Source organism: Phyllobates terribilis, unplaced genomic scaffold, assembly GCF_046119375.1.
Source record: "Phyllobates terribilis strain yellow unplaced genomic scaffold, ASM4611937v1 Scaffold_13__5_contigs__length_258822181, whole genome shotgun sequence".
Lineage (NCBI taxonomy): Eukaryota > Metazoa > Chordata > Amphibia > Anura > Dendrobatidae > Phyllobates > Phyllobates terribilis.
Window position 1 is genome coordinate 150,467,467 of NW_027362773.1, and position 15,685 is coordinate 150,483,151.

Genomic DNA, 15,685 nt, shown 5'->3' on the forward strand with positions numbered 1-15,685 from the left:
ACTGCTATGGCCCTACTTATGTATTTGAAGTCCCCCTTTCTCAAAATCTTTCTAATAAATTTAATTTCCCCAAGATTATTGTGAAAATCATATACAGTGGGTAAGGAAAGTATTCCAACCCCTTTAAATGTTTCACTCTTTGTTTCATTGCAGCCATTTGGTAAATTCTAAAAAGTTCATTTTTTTCACATTAAAGTACACTCTGCACCCCATCTTGACTGAAAAAAAAAACAGAAATGTAGAAATCTTTGCAAATTTATTAATAAAGAAAAACTGAAATATCACATGGTCATAAGTATTCAGACCCTTTGCTCAGTATTGAGTAAAAGCACCCTTTTGAGCTAGTACAGCCATGAGTCTTCTTGGGAATGATGCAACAAGTTTTTCACACCTGGATTTGGGGATCCTCTGCCATTCTTCCTTGCTGATCCTCTCCAGTTCCATCAGGTTGGATGCCGAACGTTGGTGGACAGCCATTTGCAGGTCTCTCCAGAGATGCTCAATTGGGTTTAGGTCAGGGCTCTGGCTGGTCCAGTCAAGAATGGTCACAGAGTTGTTCTGAAGCCACTCCTTTGTTATTTTAGCTTAGTGCTTAGGGTCATTGTCTTCTTGGAAGGTGAACATTCGGCCAAGTTTGAGGTCCAGAGCACTCTGGAAGAGATTTTCATCCAGGATATCTCTGTACTTGGCTGCATTCATGTTTCCTTCAATTGCAACCATCGTCCTTTCCCTGCAGCTGAAAAACACCCCCTTAGTATGATGCTGCCACCACCATGTTTCACTGTTGGGATGGTATTGGGCAGGTGATGAGCAGTGCCTGGTTTTCTCCACACATACCGCTTATAATTATCACCAAAAAGTTCTATCTTCGTCTCATCAGACCAGAGAATCTTATTTTTCTCATAGTCTGGGAGTCCTTCATGTGTTTTTGAGCAAACTCTATGTGGGCTTTTATATGTCTTGCACTGAGGAGAGGCTTCTGTCGGGCCACTCTGCCATAAAGGCCCGATTGGTGGAGGGCTGCAGTGATAGTTGACTTTGTGGAACTTTCTCCCATCTCCCTGCTGCATCTCTGGAGCTCAGCCACAGTGATCTTGGGGTTCTTCTTTACCTCTCTCACCAAGGCTTTTCTCCCACGATTGCTCAGTTTGGCTGGACGGCCAGGTCTAGGAAGACTTCTGGTGGTCCCAAACTTCTTCCATTTAACGATTATGGAGCCCACTGTGCTCTTAGGAACCATGAGTAATGCAGAACTTCTTTTGTAACCTTGGCCAGATCTATGCCTTGCCACAATTCTGTCTCTGAGCTCCTTGGGCAGTTCCTTCGAGTTCATGATTCTCATTTGGACTGACATGCACTGTGAGCTGTGAGGTCTTATATAGACAGGTGTGTGCCTTTCCAAATCAAGTCCTACCAGTTTAATTAAACACAGCTGGACTCCAATTAAAGAGTAGAACCATCTCAAGGAGGATCACAAGGAAATGGACAGCATGTGACTTAAATATGAGTGTCTGAGCAAAGGGTCAGAATACTTTTGACCATGTGATATTTCAGTTTTTCTTTTTTAATAAGTTTGCAAAAATTTCTACATTTCTGTTTATTTCAGTCAAGATGGGGTGCAGAGTGCACTTTAGTGAGAAAAAAATGAACTTTTTAGAATTTACCAAATGACTGCAATGAAACAAAGAGTGAAAATGTAAAGGGGTCTGAATACTTTCAGTACCCACTGTATCCTTGAACATTACATTTAACTACCTTTTTGTATAAGGTCGCAAAGAATAAAACAAGCAGATAGGAAAAAACAAACTTAATCTATTTAAAAAATGATCAAAAAGAAATATTTCTGTCATGCGCCAAAACATGCAAAATAAAGCAAATAAACATTACAAATTATAATAAGGTGCAGAACTGTAATCAGGGCCAGGACTGGGTGCTGAAAAATGTGGGGGGATCAGCAACATGAGTAAGTGAGGGAAGTGGAATAAAGGGTAGAAATACACCATGGTGCGGAGGGTTTGGTAGGTATGGCCGGTCCGTGGAACTAGATTTGCTGCCAACTATATCCTAATTTGGAAGGCGGCTCACAGCAGGTTCAAGATGATATAAGTATGGCAAATACAAACGGTATATTAGGATTGTCTGAATATGGGTTATTTTGTAGGTGAGGTTTAACACAAATAACTATTGAAGCCAGAACATTATGTGTCTAATTTTTTTCCAAAACATATCGCCACCAAAAGCGAAAATTTGGCAAGCCAGAATAAACACAAAAAAAAGACAAAGAAAAGTCACCATCATACTAGCAGTCAAGGGCGGGCTGGGCTGGGGTGCAGAGGGGCAAATGCCCCCCCAGACCAGTTCCCAAGCAGCTGCTCAGGGCTGCCAGGGGACTGCACTGTACCTTTAAATATGTTCAGCTGCCGACCCGACCACATGGCAGAGATGCAGATACACCCCCTGCACGCTGTGTGGCTGAGTCTGCTGAAGTGACGTCACACAGCGAACCTGGAACTGATTCAGTCAGCCGGACAGGAGCCTGTGGATCGGAGACTTCAGTGGTCTCAGGTAGTATGAGGTCAGGAGGTCTGCAGTGAGGGGGAAGCGGGACTGTGCTCACCTTCTCATAAATCCACCCAGGATTCTATATTGTCCAATCAGAGGGCCAGCTGCTGGGGCTCCGTGTGAGTTATTGCAGGAGGCTGAACTTTCATGCAGATTAGGGTCCTCCTGTCAGTGCAAAAAGTTCAGTCTGGTGCAATAAATCACACTTAGTCCCAGCAGAGACCACAGACATCACAATACGAGACCCTGCACCGACTGATTACAGCTGAACCTACAGCACCTCATATTCTACTATATGGCCCCATATATAATATGTGAGGTCCTGTAGGCAGGTCCAGGTGTGTTCAGTAATAATAATCTTTATTTTTATATAGCGCTAACATATTCCGCAGCGCTTTACATACATTATCGTCGCTGTCCCCATCGGGGCTCACAATCTAGATTCCCTATCAGTATGTCTTTGGAGTGTGGGAGGAAACCGGAGAACCCGGAGGAAACCCACGCAAACACGGGGAGAACATACAAACTCCTTGCAGATGTTGTCCTTAGTGGGATTTGAACCCAGGACCCCAGCACTGCAAGGCTGCAGTGCAGTGTATATCCCTGTACATAATATACCACATCTAGTATACAGATTAGCCTATCATCTACTGTGATATACACATCAGATGTTTTAAAAAAATACACATTACTATACAACATCAGATATCTATAGTGACCAGGGTCGGTCTGGGCTGGCGGGATACCGGGAAATTTCCCGGTGGGCCCCGCCCCCTGCTGCAGAGTAGAGGGGGGAGAAGAGAACAAAAAAAAATCCTGCGGTTTTAAGGGGCACGGGCCCTTTAAAAGCGCAGGCACAGTGTATGCAGGGACGCGCGCACGCAGCGTTCATTACCTGAACCACCGCGGCGCACGTCCCAGTGAAGCAGCTGAAGCTGCGTGTCTCCCTTCGCCGGCCGGCTTATGACGTCATCGTCATGCGCCTGCTGTGAAGGAGACGCGCAACTCAGGAGAAGGAGGACACCGCACGGGATCGCAGGAAGGTAAGAGGTGTGTGTGTGTGTGTGTGTGTGTGTGTGTAATGGTCTGGACACACAAGGCGGGGGCCAGCAGGACACACAAGGGGGGGCCCAGCTGGACAGACCCACAAGGGGGGGCCCAGCTGGACAGACACACAAGGGGGGGCCAAGTTGGACAGACCCACAAGGGGGGGCCCAGCTGGACAGACACACAAGGGGGGGCCAAGTTGGACAGACACACAAGGGGGGGGCCCAGCTGGACAGACACACAAGGGGGGGGCCCAGCTGGACAGACACACAAGGGAGGGCCCAGCTGGACAGACACACAAGGGGGGGCCAAGTTGGACAGACACACAAGGGGGGGGCCCAGCTGGACAGACACACAAGGGGGGGCCCAGCTGGACAGACACACAAGGGGGGGCCAAGTTGGACAGACACACAAGGGGGGGGCCCAGCTGGACAGACACACAAGGGGGGGCCAAGTTGGTCAGACACACAAGGGGGGGCCCAGCTGGACAGACACACAAGGGGGGGGCCCAGCTGGACAGACACACAAGGGGGGGCCCAGCTGGACAGACACACAAGGGGGGGCCAAGTTGGACAGACACACCAGGGGGGGCCCAGCTGGACAGACACACAAGGGGGGGCCCAGCTGGACAGACACACAAGGGGGGGCCCAGCTGGACAGACACACAAGGGGGGGCCCAGCTGGACAGACACACAAGGGGGGGCCCAGCTGGACAGACACACAAGGGGGGGCCCAGCTGGACAGACACACAAGGGGGGCCCAGCTGGACAGACACACAAGGGGGGCCCAGCTGGACAGACACACAAGGGGGGGCCAAGTTGGACAGACACACAAGGGGGGGGCCCAGCTGGACAGACACACAAGGGGGGGCCCTGCTGGACAGACACACAAGGGGGGGCCCAGCTGGACAGACACACAAGGGGGGGCCCAGCTGGACAGACACACAAGGGGGGGCCCAGCTGGACAGACACACAAGGGGGGCCCAGCTGGACAGACACACAAGGGGGGGCCCAGTTGGACAGACACACAAGGGGGGGCCCAGCTGGACAGACACACGAGGGGGGGCCCAGCTGGACAGACACACGAGGGGGGGCCCAGCTGGACAGACACACGAGGGGGGGCCCAGCTGGACAGACACACGAGGGGGGGCCCAGCTGGACAGACACACGAGGGGGGGCCCAGCTGGACGGACACACGAGGGGGGGCCCAGCTGGACGGACACACGAGGGGGGGCCCAGCTGGACACACGAGGGGGGGCCAAGCTGGACACACAAGGGGGGAACCCTGGCTGGACACGCAAGGGGGGGGGCCCTGGCTGGACACGTAAGGGGGGGAGCCTTGGCTGGACACGCAAGGGGGGAGCCCTGGCTGGACACGCAAGGGGGGGAGCCCTGATGGACACGCAAGGGAGGGGAGCCCTGGCTGGACACACAAGGGGGAGCCCTGGCAGGACACACAAGGGGGAACCAAGGTGGACCCAGGCAAAGGGGGGTGGGCAGGATGGGTATATGGGGGGCAGGCTGGACACATGGAGGCCAGGATGGATATATGGGGGGCAGGATGGATATATGGGGGGGGCAGGATGGATATATGGGGGGGCAAGATGGATATATGGAGGCCAGGATGGATATATGGGGGGGGCAAGCTGGACTTATGGAGGCCAGGCTGAACACATGGAGGCCAGGATGGATATATGGGGGGGGGACAGGCTGGACACATGGGGGGCTAGGATGAATATGTGGGGGGGGCGGGCTCGATACACATGGGCTAGCATAAATATATGGAGGGGCACGCTGGATATATGGGGGGTGTCAGGATGGATATATGCAGGTGGTAAGTTCAGTATGGATATATGAGGGGAGAGGCTGGACACATGGAGGCCAGGATGAATATGTAGAGGGCAGGCTGGACACATGGAGGATATATGGGGGGGACATATGGGGGCGCAGGCTGGAAACATGGAGGCAAGGATGGATATGTGGGGGGGCAGACTGGCACATGGGGGGGCTAGGATGGGTATATGGGAGGGGGCAGGCTCGATACACATGTGCTAGGATAAATATATGGAGGGGTCACACTAGACAAATGGTGGCCAGAAGGGACATATGGGGGTGCCTGGCTAGACAAGGGACTTAATTACTGTTTGGGAGCCAGATTGAGGAACATACTTTATTAGTTTATGGTGACCAGTGGGGAACATTATTACTTTAGATTCCAATTATTATTACATTATTACTTCTGTAATATAATTTACTTTTCAGGAAATTGTTTTCCATGGGATGGGACAAAAGAGAGGTCCTGTTACTGTGCAGGACGGCACTATGTTGCTTTTTTTCTTCAACTGGTGTAGTGTAGAGGTCGGGGGGGGAAGTGGGAATATTCTCTAGAAGAGATCAGTTATTAATAACTGTGTGTTATTTTCTGCAGAGATGATTCCTGGCTGGAAGAAGTGATGGCTGTCTGTGCCAGATGAAGAAGAAAAGCGAAGATGAAGGACTTCACCTAGAGACATCACTGGTGAGTCAGTGTATTACATGTACACTTACACTACACACGTGGTCAAAATTGTTGGTACTCCTCGTTTAATGAAAGAAAAACCCACAATGGTCACAGAAATAACTTCAATCTGATAAATTACAAATTTTTGAAAATGAAGAGATGAAGGTCAGACATTGATTTTCGGCTTCCACAGAATTTAAAAAAAAATTAACCTCATGAAATCGGCCTGGACAGAAATGATGGTTCTTCTTCTTAACTTAATATTTTGTTGAACCTTTTGAGGCAATCACTGCAATCAAACGATTCCTGTAACTGTCAATGAGACTTCTGCGCCTCTCGACAGGTATTTTGGCCGACTCCTCATGAGCAAACTGCTCCAGTTGTCTCGTGTTTGAAGGTTGCCTTTTCCAGAATGCTTCAGCTCTTTCCAAAGATGCTCCATAGGATTTAGGTCAGGGCTCATAGAAGCCACTTCAGAATAGTCCAATGTTTTCCTCTTAGCCATTCTTGGGTGTTTTTAGCTGTGTGTGTTTTGGGTCATTATCCTGTTGCTAGACCTGCGACTGAGACCAAGCTTTCTGACACTGGGCAGCACATTTCTCTCTAGAATCCCTTGATAGTCTTGAGATTTCATTGTACCCTGCACAGATTCAAGACACCCTGTGCCAGGTGCAGCAAAGCAGCCCCAGAACATAACAGAGCCTCCACCATGTTTCACAGTAGGGACAGTGTTCTTTTCTTGATATGCTTCATTTTTCCATCTGTGAACATAGAGCTGATGTGCCTTGCCAAAAACTTCAATTTTTGTCTCATCTGTCCATAGTACATTCTCCCAGAAGCTTTGTGGCTTGTCAACATGTAGTTTGGCAAATTCCAGTCTGGCTTTTTTACTATTTTTTTTTTCAACAATGGTGTTCTCCTTGGTCGTCTTACATGAAGTTCACTTTGGATCAAACAACGGTGGATAGTACGATCTGACACTGATGTTCCTTGAGCTTGAAGTTCACCTTTAATCTCTTTAGAAGTTATTCTGGGCTCTTTTGTTACCATTCATATTATCCGTCTCTTTGATTTGTCATCAATTTTCCTCCTGCACCCACGTCCAGGGAGGTTGGCTACAGTCCCATGGATCTTAAATTTCTGAATAATATGTGCACCTGTAGTCACAGAAACATCAAGCTGCTTGGAGATGGTCTTATAACCTTTACCTTTTAACATGCTTTTCTATAATTTTCTTTCTAATCTCCTGAGACAGCTCTTTCCTTTGCTTCTTCTGGTCCATGTTGAGTGTGGTACACACCATGTCACCAAACAACACAGTGAGTATCTGTAGCCCTATATACAAGCACCGTGAGTATCTGTAGCCCTATATACAAGCACAGTGAGTATCTGTAACCCTATATACAGGCACAGTGAATATCTGTAACCCTATATACAGGCACAGTGAGTATCTGTAACCCTATATACAGGCACAGTGAGTATCTGTAACCCTATATACAGGCACAGTGAGTATCTGTAGCCCTATATACAGGCACAGTGAGTATCTGCAGCCCTATATATAGCACAGTGAGTATCTGTAGCCCTATATACAGGCCCACTGACTGATTACAAGATTGTAGACACCTGTGATGCTAATTAGTGGACACAACTTTATTTAACATGTCCCTTTTGTCACATTATTTTCAGGGGTACCATCATTTCTGTCCAGGCCGATTTCATGAGTTTAATTTTTTTTTTAAATTCAGTGGAAGCAGAAAAGCAATGTCTGACTTTCATTTGTTCATTTTCATAGATTTTTAATTTATTATTACTTTTGTCAGATTCAAGTTATTTCTGTGACCATTGTGGGTTTTTCTTTCATTAAACGAGGGGTACCAACAATTCTGACCACGTGTGTATATAGTATATACAGAACTCCTGTGTATGTCACTGGTGATCACTATATTATGTATACACTATATACAGAGCTTCTGTGTATAATGTCACTTGTGACCACTGTATTACCTGTGCAATATATACAGAGCTCCTGTGTATAATGTCACTGGTGACCACTGTATTACCTGTACACTATATACAGAGCTCCTGTGTATAATGTCACTGGTGACCACTGTATTATCTGTACACTATATACAGAGCTCCTGTGTATAATGTCACTGGTGACCACTGTATTACCTGTGCACTATACACTATGTACAGAGCTCCTGTGTATAATGTCACTGGTGACCACTGTATTACCTGTACACTATATACAGAGCTCCTGTGTATAATGTCACTGGTGACCACTGTAATACCTGTACACTAAATACAGAGCTCCAGTGTATAATGTCACTGGTGATCACTGTATTACCTGTACACTGACACTCTATACAGAGCTCCTGTGTATAATGTCACTGGTGAACCCTGTATTACCTGTACACTGACACTATATACTGAGCTCCAGTGTATAATGTCACTGGTGGTCACTGTATTACCTGTACACTGTACACTATATACAGAGCTCCTGTGTATAATGTCACTGGTGATCCCTGTATTACCTGTACACTGACACTATATACAGAGCTCCTGTGTATAATGTCACTGGTGATCCCTGTATTACCTGTACACTGACACTATATACAGAGCTCCTGTGTATAATGTCACTGGTGGTAATAACAGTGTTGTTAGTATTGTGGTTTGTATTCATGATCAGTATTGTAGTATTTGGTCACTTTGGGGTGGTAATATGTGGTCTGGTCATGGTGTGGCCGTATTTGTTCCTTGTATGTAGTATTATTCGGTCACTATGTGGTGGTAATATGTGATCTAGTCATGGTGTGGCGATATTTGTCTCTTTTGTATGTGGTATTATTGGTGTTGATATAGTGGACTGTGTTGTGTATGGCAGTCATTTTGTTCTTGCTGATATTAACTAGGAAAAGATTTTTTTCCATTAGGCCACAGCCCCACCATCAGTATTCGGTCAGTATTTTTTCTCAGGAGTAGCTGCCAAAACCAGGAGTGGGTGATAAATACAGGATTGGTGACTTGTTTCTATTATACCTTTTCTCTGATTGTTCCTCACCTGGTTTTGGCTCCCACTCCTGAGAAAAATTACTGACCAAATACTGATAGTGGGGCCGCAGCCTTAGAGATTAAATACTTGGACCAGAGCGGCAGAGATGCACTTACAGGGGTTCTCTGGTGAAAACAAGTAATCACCTCTCCACAGGATCAGTGATGATATTGATTGGTGGGGGTCTGACTGCTGGGACACAATCGGCAGAATGTGGAGCTTTTCTCCCCATTAGACTGGAGCGGCATGTGAGATGCGACCACTCATCCAGTCATTCCCTCAGTGACTGTGAGCGCTGCTCTTTTTTGGAAGCTGCATTTTAAAATGGGGATAAGTGTCCTGTCAGGGATGAAACTTCCCCATTCTTCTGATAGGTGCCTTTTCCAATGTTCGGACCCAAACGATCAATAAGTGATCACCGATCCTGTGGATCCCATGGATCGGTGATAACTTGTTTTAACCAAAGAAGCCCTTTAATGCAAACTACCGTAATTGTACATTCCAGTTATAGTGGTGCACAGTAGATGTGCAGGAGCCGCCAGTCAATGCTCCACTATAACGGGGATAGCGGATAACAGATATTTGCATATGGCTGTAGGTGGGCCCCTAGAGTCAGTTCTCCCTGTGGGCCCCAGACACCCCAGTCCGACCCTGATAGTGACAGTATATTATATACTAGTCATGTATTCTAATATATATTGTATGCATGTGGTATACTGTGTGAACAGATGTTATGTACAGGTAATGTGTGTATAGAATGGAAGAGTTGGAAGGGACCTCCTGGGTCATCTGGTCCAACCCCCTGCTCAAAGCAGGATTCACTAAATCATCTCAGACAGATGTCTGTCCAGCCTCTGTTTGAAGACGTCCATTGAAGGGGAACTCACCACCTCTCGTGGCAGCCTGTTCCACTCATTAATCACCCTAACTGTCAAAAAGTTTTTTCTAATATCTAATCTGTGTCTCCTCCCATTTAGTTTCATCCCATTGCTTCTAGTCTTTCCCTGTGCAAATGAGAATAAAGATGATCCTTCTACAATGTGACAGCCCTTGACATATTTGTAGACAGCTATTAAGTCTCCTCTCAGTCTTCTTTTTTGCAAGCTAAACATTCCCAAATCCTGCAACCGTTCCTCATAGGACATGGTTTGCAGACCAGTCACCATTCTGGTCGCTCTTCTCTGAACTTGTTCCAGTTTGTCTATGTCTTTTTTAAAATGTGGTGCCCAAAACTGTACACAGTATTCCAGATGAGGTCTGACCAAAGAGGAGTAAAGACCGATAATGACTTCACGTGATCTAGACTGTATGCTTCTGTTAATACATCCCAGAATTGTATTTGCCTTTTTTGCTGCTGCATCACACTGTTGACTCATGTTCAGTCTATGATCTATTAGTATACCTAAGTCTTTTTCACATGTACTGTTGCTTAGCTCTATTCCTCCCATTCTGTATATGCTTTTTTCATTTTTATTGCCCAGATGTAGTACTTTGCATTTTTCCCTGTTAAAAACCATTCTGTTGGTTGCTGCCCACTGCTCCAGTTTATTTAGGTCTTTTTGAATCCTCTCTCTCTCTTCTCTAGTATTAGCTATCCCTCCTAGCTTTGTGTCATCAGCAAATTTAATCAGTTTACCCTCAATTCCTTCATCTAAATCATTGATGAAGATGTTGAACAATACAGGTCCCAGGACAGAGCCCTGTGGTATCCCACTTGAGACATTCATCCAGCTGGATGTGAAGCCATTTACAACCACCCTTTGAGTCCGATCACTAAGCCAGTTATGAATCCACCTAACAGTTGCCTGGTCTATTGCATACTTGGTCATTTTTTCAATAAGGATGTTGTGAGATACTTTGTCAAATGCTTTGCTGAAGTCAAGATATACTATATCTACAGCATTTCCCTGATCCACCCAGTCAGTGATTCTGTCATAGAAGGAAATTAAGTTAGTCTGACATGACTTGTTAGTTACAAACCCATGCTGACTCTGGTTAATCACTTCATTCTTATCCAGGTACTTACATACATGATGTTTAATAATTTGTTCAAAGATCTTTCCTGGTATAGAAGTCAGACTCACCGGCCTATAGTTCCCTGGGTCCACCTTCTTCCCCTTTTTGAAGATAGGAACAACATTTGCTCTTCTCCAGTCTTCTGGGACTTCTCCTGTTCTCCAAGAATTTTCAAAGATTATGGAGAGTGGTTCTAAAATTTCTTCTACGATCTCCTTCAGTACTCTGGGGTGTAATTCATCTGGACCTGGAGACTTGAACTCATTTATGTTAGCTAAATATTCCCTCACAATCTTTCTGTTTACAGATAACTTGGATTCTTCTATTCCTTTAAAAGGACAGTGAAAATCAGTTGATGCTACATTTTCTTTCTGAGAGAAAACAGATGCAAAATAGGAATTAAAAAGTTCGGCCTTCTCAACATCCTCTCTTACCATTTCTCCATTTTCATCCTGTAAAAATCCTATAGCATCTTTGACTTTTCTTTTACTTTTGACATACCCCCAAAATCCTTTTTTATTGCTTTTGACATCTCTTGCAAGCCTTAATTCATTGTCAGCTTTAGCTAACCTGATACGTGCCCTACAGGATCTGCAGACTGCATTATAATCTTCTTTAGATATGCCTCCCTCTTTCCATTTAATAAACATTTTTTTCTTTCTTTTTAGCATGTGTTTAAGTTCTGTGTTCATCCATCCTGGTTTCCTTAAATGCTTCCCATTCTTCCTACTTTTCGGGATTGTTAACGATTGTGCTTTGAGAATCTCATTTTTAAAAATTTCCCATCCTTCCTGGACATTTTTGTCCTTAAGGACATCCAGCCATTGGATCCCTCCTATTCTCTTTCTGAGTCTCTTAAAATCTGCCTTTCTAAAATCTAACCTTGAAGTTTGAGTCTTCACATGTCTTCCTCCTCTAGTTATCCAAAATTCTATAATAGCATGATCGCTGCCTCCTAGGGTACCAGCCACCTTTACCTCCTCAACCATTTCCTCCCTGTTTATAAGGATTAGATCCAAAGTAGCAGATCCCCTTGTTTTCTCCCCTACCTTTTGGAAGATAAAGTTGTCAGCAAGAGAGGATAAGAATTTGCTTGACCTGTTAGTTTTACTTGAGAGAGATTCCCAACAAATGTCTGGATAGTTGAAATCTCCCATGACCACTACGTCATATTTTTTGGAGAACTTGGTCATTTGATACATAAAGAGTTCATCCATATCTTCAGCTTGCCCAGGTGGCCTGTAGTAAATGCCTACAATGGTGTCCTTTCCGTTGTTCTCTCCTTGTATTCTTACCCAAACAGTTTCCACAGAACTCCCAGTCTCTGAAGCATCAATCTCTGTGCAGATATACGCTTTTCTAACATACAATGCGACACCTCCTCCTCGTTTATCAATTCTGTTTCGTGCAAATAAGTTGTATCCTTTTAGCCTTTTATTCCAATCATGTGTATCGTCCCACCAAGTTTCAGTGATTCCAATGACATCATATTTCTTTTCCTGCATTAGTAGTTCCAATTCTCCTTGTTTGTTGCCCATGCTTTGTGCATTTGTATAAAAACATTTTAGTTTGTGATTGGTTTCTCTTCCTCCCATTGGTTTCTCTTCCTCCCATATTTTTATTTAGATTTTTTTGTCTTTGTTCTTTCTTTCCACTTCCAGTAGCAGAGATCTCAATAGTATTTGTCAGCTGTATGGCTTTTTCTGGCCTTTTGCTTCCCTTCCCACATTGTTCTAGTTTAAAGCTCTCCTGATGAGTGTAGCAAGGCGACTTCCAAATACATGTTTTCCAGTCTTCGTAAGGTGCACCCCATCTCTAGCAAGTAGTCCATCGTATAGGTAATTCATCCCGTGATCCAGAAATCCAAATCCTTGTTGACGGCACCATCGACGTAGCCAGTTGTTCACCTGTAGAATCTTATTCCACCTCATTGTTCCATGGCCATCCACAGGGAGGATGGATGAGAAGACCACCTGCGCTCCCAATTCTTTCACTTTCTTGCCTAAGTCTTCAAAGTCACTGCAGATGGTTTCCAGGTCCTTTCTTGCGGTGTCATTTGTCCCCACATGTATTAGCAGGAATGGGTAGTGATCTGTAGGTCTGAAGAGTCTTGATATCCTGTCAGACACATCTTTAATTTTTGCTCCTGGAAGACAGCACATTTCTCTTGAGGTTATGTCTGGTCTGCAGATAGCGGCCTCTGTTCCTCTTAACAGGGAATCCCCCATGACCACCACTCTCCGTTTTTTCTTCACAACATTCTTCTTTCTCCATCCAGGAGGATTCTGAGGGCTTACAAGTATAGTATATCTGAACTCTACCCATGTCTGGTATATATAATACTGTAACTACAAAGTTCAGCACGCGGACTGAGACAGCCGAAGGGCTGAAAACTGTGGTGCACGGGCCACACCATACTCTCCCCTATCCCAATATCACTGCTATCTGCAGAGTGGTGAATACATTGGTGGAAGACGGAGCCACTGGCTCCTACTTCCACAGATCAGCTTTTGCGACTGACGCAGCCAACATGATGACATCACGACATCACATCTGCTGTGTGGAGAGTCAGTGCACCAGAGAAAAGAACAGACCGTGGGGGAACGAGAGCGAGGTGAGTATGTCTTCTTTTTTTTTTTTCGTATGTGCATGGAATGTGTGCCTGCATATAGGGGGCTATGTGAGGACTCATACTGTATATAGGAGGCTATGTGAGGGCTCATATAGTATATAGGAGGCTATGTGAGGACTCATACTGTATATAGGAGGCTATGTGAGGGCTCATATTGTATATAGAAGGCTATGTGAGGGCTCATATAGTATATAGGAGGCTATGTGAGGGCTCATATAGTATATAGGAGGCTATGTGAGGGCTCATATAGTATATAGGAGGCCATGTGAGGGCTCATATAGTATATAGGAGGCTATGTGAGGGCTCATATAGTATATAGGAGGCTATGTGAGGGCTCATATAGTATATAGGAGGCTATGTGAGGGCTCATATAGTATATAGGAGGCTATGTGAGGGCTCATATAGTATATAGGAGGCTATGTGAGGGCTCACATTGTATATTGGAGGCTATGTGAGGCCTCACACTGTATATAAGAGGTTATGTGGGGCCTTACACTGTATATAGAAGGCTATGAGGGAATCATACTGTATATAGGAGGCTATTTGAGTGCTCATATTGTATATAGAGAGACTATATGGGGGCTCACACTGTATATAGGAAGCTATGCGGATCTCATAATGTATATAAGAGGCCACGTGGGGTCTGACAATATATAGAGAGGCTATGTGGGGACTCACATTGTATAAAGGAGGCTATGTGGGACTCATACTGTACATAGGAGGCTATGTGGCGGCTAATAATATGTATACAGTAGAAGGCTATGTGGGGGCTCATACTGTATAAAGGAGGCTATGTGAGGACTCATACTGTACATAGGGGGCTCATACTATATATAGGAGGCTATATGCGGGCTCATACTGTACAAAAGAGGCTATGTGGCGGCTCATAATATGTATAGGAGGCTATGTGGGTCTCATACGGTATATAGGGGGCTATGTGGTGGCTAATACTGTATATAGGATGGAATATGAGGGCTCACACTGTATATAAGGGCTATGTGGTGGCTTACACTGTATATAGGGGCTATGTGGGGTGCATACTGTATGTAGGAATAATGTCTGTAATCTGCTGTGGAATTAATAGCACTATACACTGTACTTTTCAGATTATAGTACGCACTTTTCTCCTCCAAAAATTTTTGGGAAAATGGGAGTACGTCTTATAATCTGAATGTAGTTTACCGGGGCATTTGGGAGCGGCATTTTAGGGTCGCTGCAGCAGGAAGCTGGTGACGGCAGGAGTGAGGCGATGCTGCGGGCCCCAGGCTGGGAAGGTGGGTGTCTGGCTGTGCGATGGGCTCTGTGCTTTCACAAAATGTCGGAGGAGCCCCCGCACTTTCCATGGTTTTCAATGCGGTGAACTTGGGGAAAAAAGGCCACCAGAGGCGGCGCATGTGCGGATTGAGATCGTGACACCGAGATCTTTACTCCCGAGGTCTCAACCTAAGCTTGTGCCGCCTCCGGTGGCCATTTTCCCTAAGTCTACAGCATTGAAAACCACGGGAAGTACAGGGGATCCGCCGGCATTTTGTGAAAGCACGGAGCCCGGCTCATCGTCGAACATCCCCCTCCCGGCCTGGGGTCCACAGCATCACCCCACTCCTGCCGCTGCCAGCTTCCTGGAGCAGCGAATCTGCTCCACCACAGCAGCCCCCTTCCCTGGGTAATCTACCGTAAAAGCAGACTATAAGAAGCACCACCATTTTATTAAATACATTTTTTCCTATTTTTCTCACCAAAATTTGGGGTGCGTCTTATGATACGGTGCATTTTATAATCTGCAAAATATGGTTAGTAAAATAAATAAATAAATGGGGAGCTGTGTGGGGGCTCATACTGTATACAGGGGGCTGTGTGTGTGCTCATACGGTATATAG